We start from the raw sequence: 12995 nt of genomic DNA on the forward strand, positions 1-12995 counted from the left end.
GTCAGTCATTAGAATGAATCTATAAAACATTATCAAAGTGGTTCTTTTTCTCTTTTCAATGAAGTATCATTAGGGCTTTCCTCCTATAGTATTTTTTCATTTCTGTCTCCTACTAAACTGAAGGAATGATTTTCAAATATTATCAGGCATCAAAGGACTAATCATCCCTGGCATCAAACATGGTCCCACAGCCTACTAGAGTGTGAACTGTATTTCATTTTGATTAACGATTTTTATTGAATCTCTCCAATATTCATGAGGCCAGTGAAATCAATGAGATTATTTGTCCTACTAATACAAATCATTACAGTTCATTGATATTATGTCACCATTTAGTAAGCAGCCTTCATTAGTTTTTAGGGGTTAAAAAATTCCAATTCCTCATGGCCAAATTTCTGGTGATGAATTTCTCCTAATTTAATCAAGCTGATCTTTGGCTAACTGACCCATAGCAAGGTCAATACTCTCAGCATTGGCAGCCTGATAGGACCCGTGAAAGACTAAATACCATTGACATAGTTTTCAAGAACCTAGAGTCATCTTTACAGTACAATGAGGACCTAATAGAAATAATAGACCTATATAAATATGTATATATTTTCAAATTTCTCAAATATATATAAAATCAAAAGTAAAGAAAAACATGTTGCTGCAATTATCTTTTCCAACATATATTATTGATTCAAAGAATGAAATAATGTGTTCTAAATAATAACCTATAATTACTTTGATTCACTGACTGAATTGAATAAACTGTGTTATTAAACTTGTAGCATCATTTGCTCTGATAAATAAAGGAAAATGTAGGATATATTTATTGTTTGAAAATATCGTTTCTGTTTCTCAAGTGTGTCAAACAGACTAAAGAATTACTAATTATTTGAATATTTTCAAATATTCACTAACATTTATAATGGATAGCATTTTGCAGTTTTTGAAATATCATATATGTACCTTATAATTTTACAACATTCTTACAATACCTAAGTAGCAACAGAACTCCCACTTTAAAAATGAGGAAAATGAAGTCCATAAATGTTAAGTAACTGATTGAATATCAGGAGTAGTAAGTAATGAAGATAAGACTAGAATTTGTGTAAAAATTTCTGTAGATCAATGGTAATAGATGGGACATAATTTAGAATAAGAGAAATGGCCAAATGAAGTATCAGTGTGAAGTTTAATTGCACCAAATATTAAAAATAGAGATCATTAGTTGATCCTATAGAACCAAAGTAAGTATTATAAAAGGAACAGCCCAGTTTCCATTTCTCTGTGACAGATTTCTCCTGGCATATCACAAGAACATACTTCTGTGAAAGGAAAATGCAAACCAGACTGCTGAAACTCTTCATCTAGGAAGCAAATAACATTTAAACTCTATTTTATAGTGTCTCAGGATGATTATTTAATAAGAAGGTCAGGAAGACATGTTTTTTCTACTCTCTAAAAACTAGCCTTATGAAATTTTGAAGTCTTACTATATCAATGAGTTTACAGAGGTTAAAAGTATAATGTTGAGAGATTATCTTGAATACTATGATTATTACACATAATGGAGAATGCTATGAGCTTTAAGTTTGTTGTATTCATATAGATATTTCTCAGAGCAATTTTTGACCCTTATTTACTAATGTTCCTCAATTGTGATGACAACTAATTGAGCAAAAAAATAATCTTGGAGGATCCCAACCAATGATCCCTAGGCATTTCCTGTGGGCAGAAGACTATACAAATAGAAGTTGCTACATCAATTCTTTTTTAATGGCTTAGTTACATCCTTTCCCAAGGACCAAGCACTTTTACCTCACATACCATGCAAGCCATCATTGAATATCTATGACAAAATCATACAGTCTATCCTCACTCTTATTCTCCATCAAAGACACTCACAATATTCCCAATGACATCAAGGCTTCTTCAAAATTAAAACTAGCATGCTTCCACAGAAAATAATGGGGATTCACCTTGTAGCGTAAACAAGCTCTCAAAACAATTCCCATATACATTTCTTAATTCATTAAACCAATGAACTTCCATTTTATTCTTAGTATTCATGTGACATAATTATTTAATTTGTTCCTCTTAATCACTGGATTGTTATCCAGCTTTAGCTACACACTAAGCTCAGTCTTCTTGGATCCAATTCATTTTTAAAACATTTAATTGCTACAAAATGAAAATAATTACTAGGTTCCATTTAAAAGATGTATATCAGAGAAAATAGATGTAATTGCAAAAAGTTTCTTTCTTCAGTTAAAAATATCACAATATAAGCAATAATTGTTTTTTAAAATAATCTTTGTCAAGAAAACCCCAAAAAGGGTCAGGTAGAGTAAGATAAAATTAAATACAACTCTACATCAGCTTCACAAAGAATGAAACCAAATGTAACCAAAAAGAAAAAAAAATTTAATAGTACTAACCCAAAAATAAATAAATAAATAAATAAATAAATAAATAAATAAATAAATAAGAAAGGAAGTTAAGGAGATAAACAAAATCTTATATATAAGTCATATAAAACAGATATATGCTGAGAATTGGATGAGAATAGAAAGGAATAAACTCTTTTCCCAGAAGCATATAATACTTTTACACAAAAAAAAACCTATATCGATCTTATATTAAGACACAAAATATTATAATTAAAGGCAAAAAAGCAGAGATATTAAATATATCATTTTCATATCATGATGGTATTTAAGAAGGAACTACACAATCACAAAACAAAATTAATTAGAGACTAAATAACTTAATTTTTAGGAATAAATGATTTAACGAATAAACCAGAGAAAGAATAAATAATTTGGTAAATAAAATGATGCTTAAAAGAGAACATGCCAAAACTAATGGCATACTTTAAAAGTAGTAAATTTAGAAAAAAATTACTTCTAAATGATTATATCAGTAAAAATAGAGAAAGAACAAATACACAATTGGGTTTGATTTTTTTTTAATTTAAAAAACAAAATAAAAAGCCCCAGTTAAATGCTAAATTGGAAATCCTTAATGTTAAAAGTGAGCTTTACATAATTGAATATGCAAATATTAGATAAATAAATTAAACTGAATTGGTTTTATAAAGTTGATACACAAAATATATAAAACACTGCTTAATATGATTTTAAAGAGGAGAAAACCAAATCATTTGCATCTAAAATGAAAATAGTGAATTGACCACTAATGAAGATGAAATCAAAATAATTATTACAAATAATTTTGGCCTACTCTACAAATTACTTATAGGAACAGAGGTGGAAAAAGAATATTTTAATAAAACTATTTATAAAAAGAAATTTAAAAAGCTATGAAAGAGTTTCTTCCAGAAAGTATCAGGACCAGATGGATTTATAAGTGAATTTTACCAAACATTTAAAGATCAACTAATTTAAAGATTAAATGAATTATTTTTAAAAATTGTTAAAGAAAGAGTCCTACCAAACTCTTTTCATGAAACAAATATGGTGCTGATACCAAAACCAGGAAGAGCAAAAACAGAAAGAAAATAATAGGCCAATTTCATTGAAGAATATAGATGAAAAAATCTTTTAAAATATTAGCAATATATCATAAAGATTATACAATGTGACTAAACAACATTTATAACAGATATGCAGGGATGATAAGGAAAAACAGTGACATAATTGATTACACCAACAAAAAGTAACAATTTCATCAGTAGATGAAGAAAAAGCTTTTGATAAAATACAGCACTCATTCCTATTAAAAATACTTGAGGCTCTCAGTTCTTCTCCCAAGCTTGCTGCCAGACCCTCTGTTCCAGTCACATCTCTTAGACATGATGGTGATGGTCAGAGCCAATGGATTTGACCATATTGGACACATGGTGACCAGGGCAGCATTCAACTGCAGTGGAGTAGAAGTTGTGGCCATCAATGACCCCTTCATTGATCTCAACTACATGGCTTACATGTCCCAATATGATTCTACCCATGGCAAATTCAAGGGCACTGTAAAAGCAGAGAATGGAAAGCTGGTGATCAATAGAAAAGCCATTACCATCTTCCAGGAGTAGGATCCGCCCAACATTAAATAAGGAGATGCTGGAGCCAAGTACGTTGTGGAGTCCACTGTTGTCTTTACCACCATGGAAAAGGCTGGGGCTCACTTGAAGGGTAGAGCCAAGTGGGTCATTATCTCTGTCCCTTCTGCTGATGCCTCAATGTTCATAATGGGGGTGAACCATGAGAAATACAATAATTCTCTCAAGTTCATCAGTAATGCCTCCTGCACTACCAACTGCTTGACCCCCTTGGCCATGGTCATTCATGGCAACTTCACCATTGTGGAAGGACTCATGACCATAGTCCATGCCATTACCACTACCTTGAAGACAGTAGATGGTTCCTCTGGCAAGCTGTGGCATGATGGGCATGGGGCTGCCCAAAATATCATCTCTGCTTCCACTGGTGCTGCCAAGGCTGTGGGCAAGGTCATCCCTGAGCTGATTGGGAAGCTCACAGGCAAGGCCTTCCTTGTTCCTACTCCCAATGTGTCCTTGGTGGATCTGACTTGCTGCCTGGAGAAAGCTACCAAATAAGATGATATTAAGAAAGTGGTAAAGCAAGCTGCAGAGGGATCCTTGAAGAGCATCTTGGGCTACATAGAGGACCAGACTGTATCCTGTGACTTTAACAGTGACACCCACTATTCTATCTTCAATGCTGGTGTTGACATTGCCCTCAGTGACCATTTTGTCAAGCTCATTTCTTGGTATGACAATGAGTATGGTTGCAGCCACCATGTATTAGACCTCATAATGTATATGGCCTCCATGGAGTAAAGTGGAAAGCCATTTATCTTCATCCCCAGACAAAAAAAGAGAGTAGTTCCACAACTGGGGAGCCCACATCCATAATAACCTATATCCCCATGCTGGGGATCCCATGCCCCATTCACATTCTTGCCCAGAAGAATCCCTGTAGTGGGGGAAGGAGCATAGAGTCCTATTTTGTGTACCATAAATAAAGTCATCACATTCAGTGCAAAAAAAAAATACTTGAAAGTATAAGTATAAAGCAGTACATCTTTAAAAACAACAGCAAATATTTTCTTTAACAGGGATAAATTAGAAGCCATGCCTCTCACATATAAAATATGAGTCAAACAAGGATGCCCATTATCAACAATATTATTTAATATTGTATTAGAAATGGTAGCAATAGGAAGAGAAGAAAAATAAATTCAAGAATTGGCAAAGATGTGATAAAATTATCTTTTTTCACAGATGGTATGATGATGATGATATATATATATATGTACATATATATATATATGTCAAGTCCTAGAGATTCAAATAAAAATTAATTGAAACTATCAATAATTTTAGCAAAGTAGCAGGATATAAAATAAACCAACATAAATCACCAGTATTTTTATATATGACTAACAATGTCCTTCAAGAAGAGATGAATGAGGTAACCAATTTAAATGAATTATATATAGCATAATATATTAAGGAGCATATATTCCAAAATAAATCTAGAAATTATGCAAAAATAATTTAAAAGGCTTTTAATATAAAGTCTGATTTCAATGATTGGTGAAATATTAATTGTTCATGAATGGGCAAAGCCAATATAATTAAAATGATAATATGCTTATCCTATGCCATCCCAACTAAAAATTATTAAAAATTATTTCACCAAAATAGAAAGATAATAAAATTCATTTGGAAAAATGAAAGTTCAAGAATATAAAGGGAAATAATAAAAAGAAAAGAAGAGAGCTGTTACAGTATGATATTTTAAATTGTACTTTAAAACGTAACTATCAAAACTATCTGGTATTGTATAACAAATAGAAAAGTAGATCAGTGGAACACAATAGACATACAACAAACAGTCATAAAAGATTATGGTAACCTTGTGTTCAACAAAGATAAATATTCAAGATTTTGGAATAAGTATTCACTATTTGCTAAAAATTACTGGAAAAACTGGAAAACAGTTTGACAGAAACTAGATATAGACCAATATCTTACACCATTTACCAAAATGAGATCAAAATGGATACAAGGAAGATATTATAAATGAATTAGAAATCTAAACATGTAATAATTCTATCAAATTTATGGATAAGAGAATAATTGATGAATAAATAAGTTAAAAATCATTGTGAAATGTAAAATATATACTTCTATGTTAAACTGAAAGGGTTTGATAAAAATAAAATCAATGTAGTCAAGATTAGAAGGAAAACAATTGATTGGGGAAATAATGTTTTACACATTTTCTGGAATAGAGGTCCCATATCTAATATGTATGTATATTATCTTTGTCAAATATATAAGAATATAAGCCATTTCCCAATTGGTAAATGGTCAAATGATATAAACAGATAGTTTTTGGATAAAGAAATCAAAGCTAAATTTAACTATTTATAAAGATTATCTAGAGCATTATTGATCAGATAAATGCAAATCAAAACAACTCGGATACATTACCTCATACCTAATACATTTATTAAAATAATAAAGGGCCTAAATGACAAATGTTGGGGAGGATATGAAAAAATGGGGACACTAATACATTGTTGATGGAACTGTGAAATTATTCAAATATGTTGGAGCTTAGTCTAGATTTATACTTAAAAAGTTATAAACCTGTGCATAATTTTGACCCAGAAAAGCCACTGTTAGATTTATTTCATAAGGTGATCAAGGGAAAAAGAAAAGAAGCTATATATTCTAAAATATTTATAACTGCTCTTTTTATGGTGGCAAAGAATGAGAAACTAAAGGGATGACTATCAACTAGGGAATGGCTGAAACACTTATGGTATTTAATTTTAATGGAATACTATTGTGCTTAAAAAATGACAAAAAATATAATCAGAAGCAAAAGAAAACCTGGAAAGTCTTATATGAAGTGATACAAAGAGAAATAAATAGAACCAGGAGAGCATTGTACATGGTAATTATAACATATGATTATCAACTGTGAATGGCTTAACTATTATCAATAAGGCAAAAATCAGGGTAACTACAAAGAACTTGTGATTAAAAAGGATATCCACCTCTATAGAAGAAGACAGGAGTCTGAATCCACCTTGAAGCATACCATTCCTTATGCTATTTCCTCCACGAATTTTCCCTAGTGTAAGTAATATATGTCTTGTTTCAAAATATTAACAGGGAAATAAGTATTATAAGATCATATATGTATAAGCTGTATCATATTACCTTCCTACTTAGGTAGAGAGGAGGGAGAGGAAGAAAGGAGGAGGAAAACAAGGCATAGGATTTGGAACATACCTGATATGAGAATTTATTCTCTTGGGTAAGCATATCTATGTCAATTGATAATATTTATAATAATACATATTATATTATGTAAGATATATTATTTTCTATATATAAATAGTAAAAAGAATGTTACTAAACAAATGGAATCCCATGATTGTCATGTGCCTGAAATTTTTCCTTTAAGATATTTTCCTTTAGTTCAATTCAATTCAATAAGCCTTTATTATAAATACCTGATGTATATAAGATATAATTCTAGGTGCTATGGGAAAGACAAAAATGATAGCCTTTGATTTCACAGGATTCATATTACAGTAGAAAGTAATAACATATTCACATTGATGTAGATAAGCATAGATATCTTCAGGAAAGAAAGATCACTAAATGACTCAGAAATTAAGGAAGGTTTCTTAGACCAAAAATGCACTCATGGGGCAGCTGGGTAGTTCAGTGGATTGAGAACCAGGAGTAGAGTCAGGAGGTCCTGGGTTCAAATCTGTCCTCAGACACTTCCCAGCTGTGTGACCCTGGGTAAGTCACTTGACCCCCATTGCCTAGCCCTTACCACTCTTCTGTGGTAACACACAGTATTGATTCCAAGACAGAAGGTAATTATTAAGAAAAAAAAAGGCACTCATATTGACCTTTAAGGAAAATAAGGATTTTAAAAGACAAAGATGAGTGAGGAGTATGTTTAGGGTATGGGAAAGATTTTCTTCAAATCCAAAAAGGTAAGAGAAGGAATATTAAGTTCAACTAAGTACCATGAGTATGGATTGTCTGTAAATATAGGATGTTTGAAGCAGGATAAAAATGTAATAGAGCTGGAAAAGTAGGTAGAAGTCAGGTTCTGGAGGAATTTAATCCCAGGATATGAAGTTTGTCTTGTATCCTAGCAACCATCGGTGACTACTGAAAGTTCTTCTACAGAAAAGTGGGATGGTCTTTAGGAAACTAGCATGGCATAAAATCATGACTCAAACACTTGATTTGCTACTCAGAGTCTCAAGTTCCTTATCTATTAAATGGGGAAAAGTAATATTTTTTCACAATGGAGTTCTTGCATGCACGCACACACATATATTTATATGCATGTAATGCATGTGTAGTCTTAGACAGTGACTTACCCAGAAGCATACAGTCAGTAGGTGTCAGAGGCCTGACTTGAACTCAATTGGTAAACACTGAGGCTAATACACAGAAATACATGCACAGAAACACACAGGTGCAGTTGTAGGCACCTGTGACCATACATATATATGTGTGTGCATGTAAATATGTAAACGTGAAAAGTTGTTCTTTGTTTTAGAACCTTGGGGTGATTTCTTGACTTGCTTGTGAATTGGATTTAGGACATCAGGCTCACTCTCAGGGATTAAAGTTCAGTGGCAAGACAAAGTCAGGATGACTGATGATGAGCCTTGAGACAGTGGATGATCTTGATGTCTTCAATATCTGACCAAGCTCTAAGCACTCTGCAGTGCCTGCTTCAGCCACCTTCATATCTGCTGGAAGAAATTATTGTTATCTGCCTGTTCCTTCTAGGAGGCCTTCTTGTGCTTAGAGTGCACGACATCCCACCAAATCTCTGATGGGTTTGGAGCCCGTCAGCTGTCCTCAGCCTGGTTTTTGCCCATCTGGTGGGAAGGTTTTACCAGGATATGGCCATGAGGCCTATGCTGCAGCTTCTTGGAATCATGGGTGAGAGTTTGGAAATGTGAAAACCAAAGGTAGATGAGCAGCCCTGAAAAGGGCTTAGTCTAACTTCACACAAAGGTGATGTTCTTCCCTGAACACTCCCAACCCAGATAAAAGTAGAGGATCCAGAATGACCTCAGAATCTGCTAAACTTGGTTCAAGTTTAGACTGATATACTGGCATATGACCCTGGGAAAGTCATTTAACATCTTATTGCTTCCGCATGATAATCTCCAGGACTATCTGTTATAGATGAGTTCTTGTTCTACTTTAGTCAAGGGAGGTTTTGTACTTTTCACTTTTTTTCCTACACTAATGAAATCTTGGGTTTGGAAATCTTATTTAATTATATAAATGCTATTAACAACTACAAATTAGATCCAGTAATGGGATTTTTTAGTAATCTGTATCCCAATATCAGGGGAAAAGTAAAAGAATCTAGTTAAAATATTTCTAACAACACTCTTTGTGGTAGCAAAGAATTGGAAATTAAGAGAATGCCCATCAATTGGGTAATGACAAAACAAATTGTGGTATTTTATTGTAATAGAATAATACTGTGCCATAGAAAAACTAAAAATAAAATAAAACTTGTAAAGAATTACAAAGGATAATGAAGATTGAAATGAGTGGAACTAAAAAAAAATTATACACAGCTATAGAGTTAGTGCTTGAAGAATAACTTATGAGTATTACTTCCAGAGAATGAACTGAAAAATGGAAACATGAAAAACATAATTTGTACACCCTTATCTGTCTCCTGGGTGATTCCTTATATGATGTGGAATGGAGAAGGAGAGGTTGATTCACATATAAGTAAATTCTATTAAGAAAATAAAAAAGAGGATTATAGATATAGTCCTAAATTATGGGAATATTACAAAAGTGAACTGCAATATACTCCTTCAAACTCTATAATTAAAATAGCAACAGTAATAGTCTTTACATATGTAAACAGGAATGAGTGCTACTCCTTTAAATTTCAACTATGTTGCAAAATTATGATGTGGAGGGTCTCTAGGTTCCCAAAGGGTCTGAGAGTAGAAGATAAGTCCTTAGAGGAACTATCAGACTGAAAAATCTCTAAGTATTATTGCAGGAACGGTTTCTGTCTATTGCTCTGTGTCTGTCATCCAAGACACAAATGAAAACCACAGAATGGCACATTGAAGAAGCTTCTAACAATTATGTTACAATTTGTTTTGACCTCTGTAGTTCATAAAGATCCTTTACAAAAGCACTGAGAGAATTATGAGATGCGTTGGCGAAGGGACTAGCCACACATGCAAAGCCCTGGATCTTTTGAAGGAAAGTGTTTAAGGCATATCAATTATTTTTATTGCACTGCAAGCGCTACAAGAAAAGTACTTCCAAGAAAAATTATGTATTTTAACTTGATCAATATTTTAATATTTTTCATATTAGCTGTTACAACAGCTATTAGGGTTCAGTTTCCCTATTTCTCTCTTTTATCTTGAGGCAAGGGACTACTTTGGCTCAGGTTTCTTGAGTGTAAAATGAAGCAGTTGGACTTGTTGTCCATTAAGGTACCTTCCATCTCTTGGTATATGATCTTATGTTTGTTTTCATATTGGTAAGAATGCATAAGGAATGCATAAAAATTGTGACATGGAAAGAGATGTATCATTCTCCAAACATGCACTAATGATGATTACCCATCACCATTTTCTCAAGATCACCATAAATTCCTAGAATACTTATAACAGACACATGATTTCATTCTTTTTGTTAAAAAACTTTACTTTTTGAACTTTAATTTTCCCTTCTCGGAACTAGATAAATCTAGCCAATAATGAATAAAATAGAACTTAAGCAGATGGGTAGAACTAAGGTAAATAAGATATCTGGAGATATCTGGAGATATCTGGAGAGCTCCTACATATCTGCTTGAGATTAATAGTAGATCTCAGCATAAACACACACATAATCCAAGCAAAGCTTCTGGTGGGATAACAATAGCTTAGAAAGCATAAATATTCTGTAAAATCTTACCTTAACACTCATCAGACTATGGTGGTAATTATGCAACCCTGAGAGGTCATGGCACTGTAATAAAAGGTCCATTGGCTATGACCAAGTTGGAAAGACTTGTTTTGGAAAGAGTATGGTCCTGGAAACAGATTGTGTCTACTGCCTAAGGACCAATTTAGCAAAATATTAAACTGGCAATATGTACTATATTGCTAGAACAGCTGTGATTTCTATTTTCTAAATTTTTTTTAGGAAACAAGGTGTTTAAATACATTAAGAACTGTAAATCTATTTGTAAATCTATTTTAACTCGTTGCCCTAAAAATTCTATTACCAGGGTCCATCCCTAAGGGTATTATTTAAGAAGTGAAAATCTGTGCATGTATGAAAATGTTCACAGAAGCATTATTATGACAAAATAACTGAAAATAACACCAATGCAATGAATGGGAGAAATGACTGAATAGACTGTGATATTTGAAAGTAACTGAATGTAATGGATTATGTTATTGAAGTAACAAACATTGGAAATATAAAAAAAATAAGGGAAATGTAGGGAAACATGAAAAGAGTTGGAAGGCATTTGGAGTTAAGTGAATAGCCCAGCATTTCACATCTGGAAAGTATATAAGGTCAAATTTGAATCCAGACTTCCTATCTCTAGGTCTGGTTCTCAATCTGTCAAGCCACTTTGCTGCCCCCTCAAAAAATATTTTTTTAAAGTTTCTATACAGTCTCCACTTGCAGCTGCTGCCTTGCCTGGTTTCAATTCATTGAAACAGAGATGCCTCTCCCAGTATATATTCAGCACCTCTAAACTCACCAATATGCTGCTAACTCATGCTTTGATTGATACCACATCCCCCAGTCTTCTTTTCCTTCTGACTGCAAGGAGGTGTATCAAACTCTTTTTACTCCCCCCACACTCCCCTTCCCACCAGAAACCCCCAATGTCACTGTCTCTCCCTTGTGATTTCAATGTTAAAATAAACTTCAAATTTAAAAAAAAAACTCCTTTTTAAATACACAAATACTCATTTTGTACATTATAATCGAAAAATTAACTGTGGTACTGAGAAATTGAGTGGCTTGTCCAGGGTGACCCATTCAATATGTATTAAGAATGACACTTGAACCCAGAACCTCTTGTAAACTCTGAAGCTATCCCTTTATAATGTCTCACAATGTTAGTGTAAACTTGTGGATTTTAAAATTGGGAAGAACTTTAGATTTTATCTAATCCCTCAGTTTACCAAAAATAAATAGGTCCAATGATTTTATACTTGTCACAGTGAAATGAATGTAGAAAATATCTTTCTGTAATTTGGGGCAATAAAGAAAAATGTCCTTTTAAATGAATTTTTTTATTAATAATTGAAAACTGAGAGAAAAACTCCATTATAAATATTAAAATGCTATATATGTTGTATATCATGAAAGATTATTCCCCTTGGTGATTGCATAGAGATAGTTGTTAAAATATTTCTGGGAGGCTTTTTCAGTTCCTGCATACTTTTTTATTTATTAATATTTAATAAAATATTAATCATAAGGAAAACGGAATTTAGAAGGAAGTTATTCTTGCCCCATACTGAGCAATCTGTACTGATAATGTAAACAATTTAACAATACAACTACTAACATGAAATTTTTGTTGTTAGTGGAATCCATATTTTATTGTATAAGTTCTTGACACATAAATTTTGACTAAGCAAAACTTATAAACCTCATGAAAATGTTCCTTTTTAAAAGTGAACTATATCTTTTAAAAGAACACACTTGGTCCTTCTGATGACTGCCATGATTTTAAGGGTTGAATGGGCAACATTAGTTTTATAAAGTCTATTTATTTTAGAACTTAAAGATGTTATGAATATTATTTTTTGAGTATGGGTATACACAATATGATGGTTTCTGTTACTTGTTTATACTTTTAAAATAGTGTCTAATTTCAATAAATCATTAATTCCTGAATATAAATAACCTATATGAAAAAAATAAACAGCAAAAAGAATAGAACATTTGCTTGGACATT

The 12995-nt window shown here is 32.4% G+C and overlaps 1 pseudogene; it reads left to right on the forward strand.

Moving 5' to 3' along the window:
• Positions 1–3799: 3799 nt before the first annotated feature.
• On the forward strand, positions 3800–4807 carry LOC100020684 (glyceraldehyde-3-phosphate dehydrogenase-like; annotated as a pseudogene).
• The last annotated feature ends 8188 nt before the right edge of the window (positions 4808–12995 follow it).

Source organism: Monodelphis domestica, chromosome 3 (assembly GCF_027887165.1).
Source record: "Monodelphis domestica isolate mMonDom1 chromosome 3, mMonDom1.pri, whole genome shotgun sequence".
NCBI lineage: Eukaryota > Metazoa > Chordata > Mammalia > Didelphimorphia > Didelphidae > Monodelphis > Monodelphis domestica.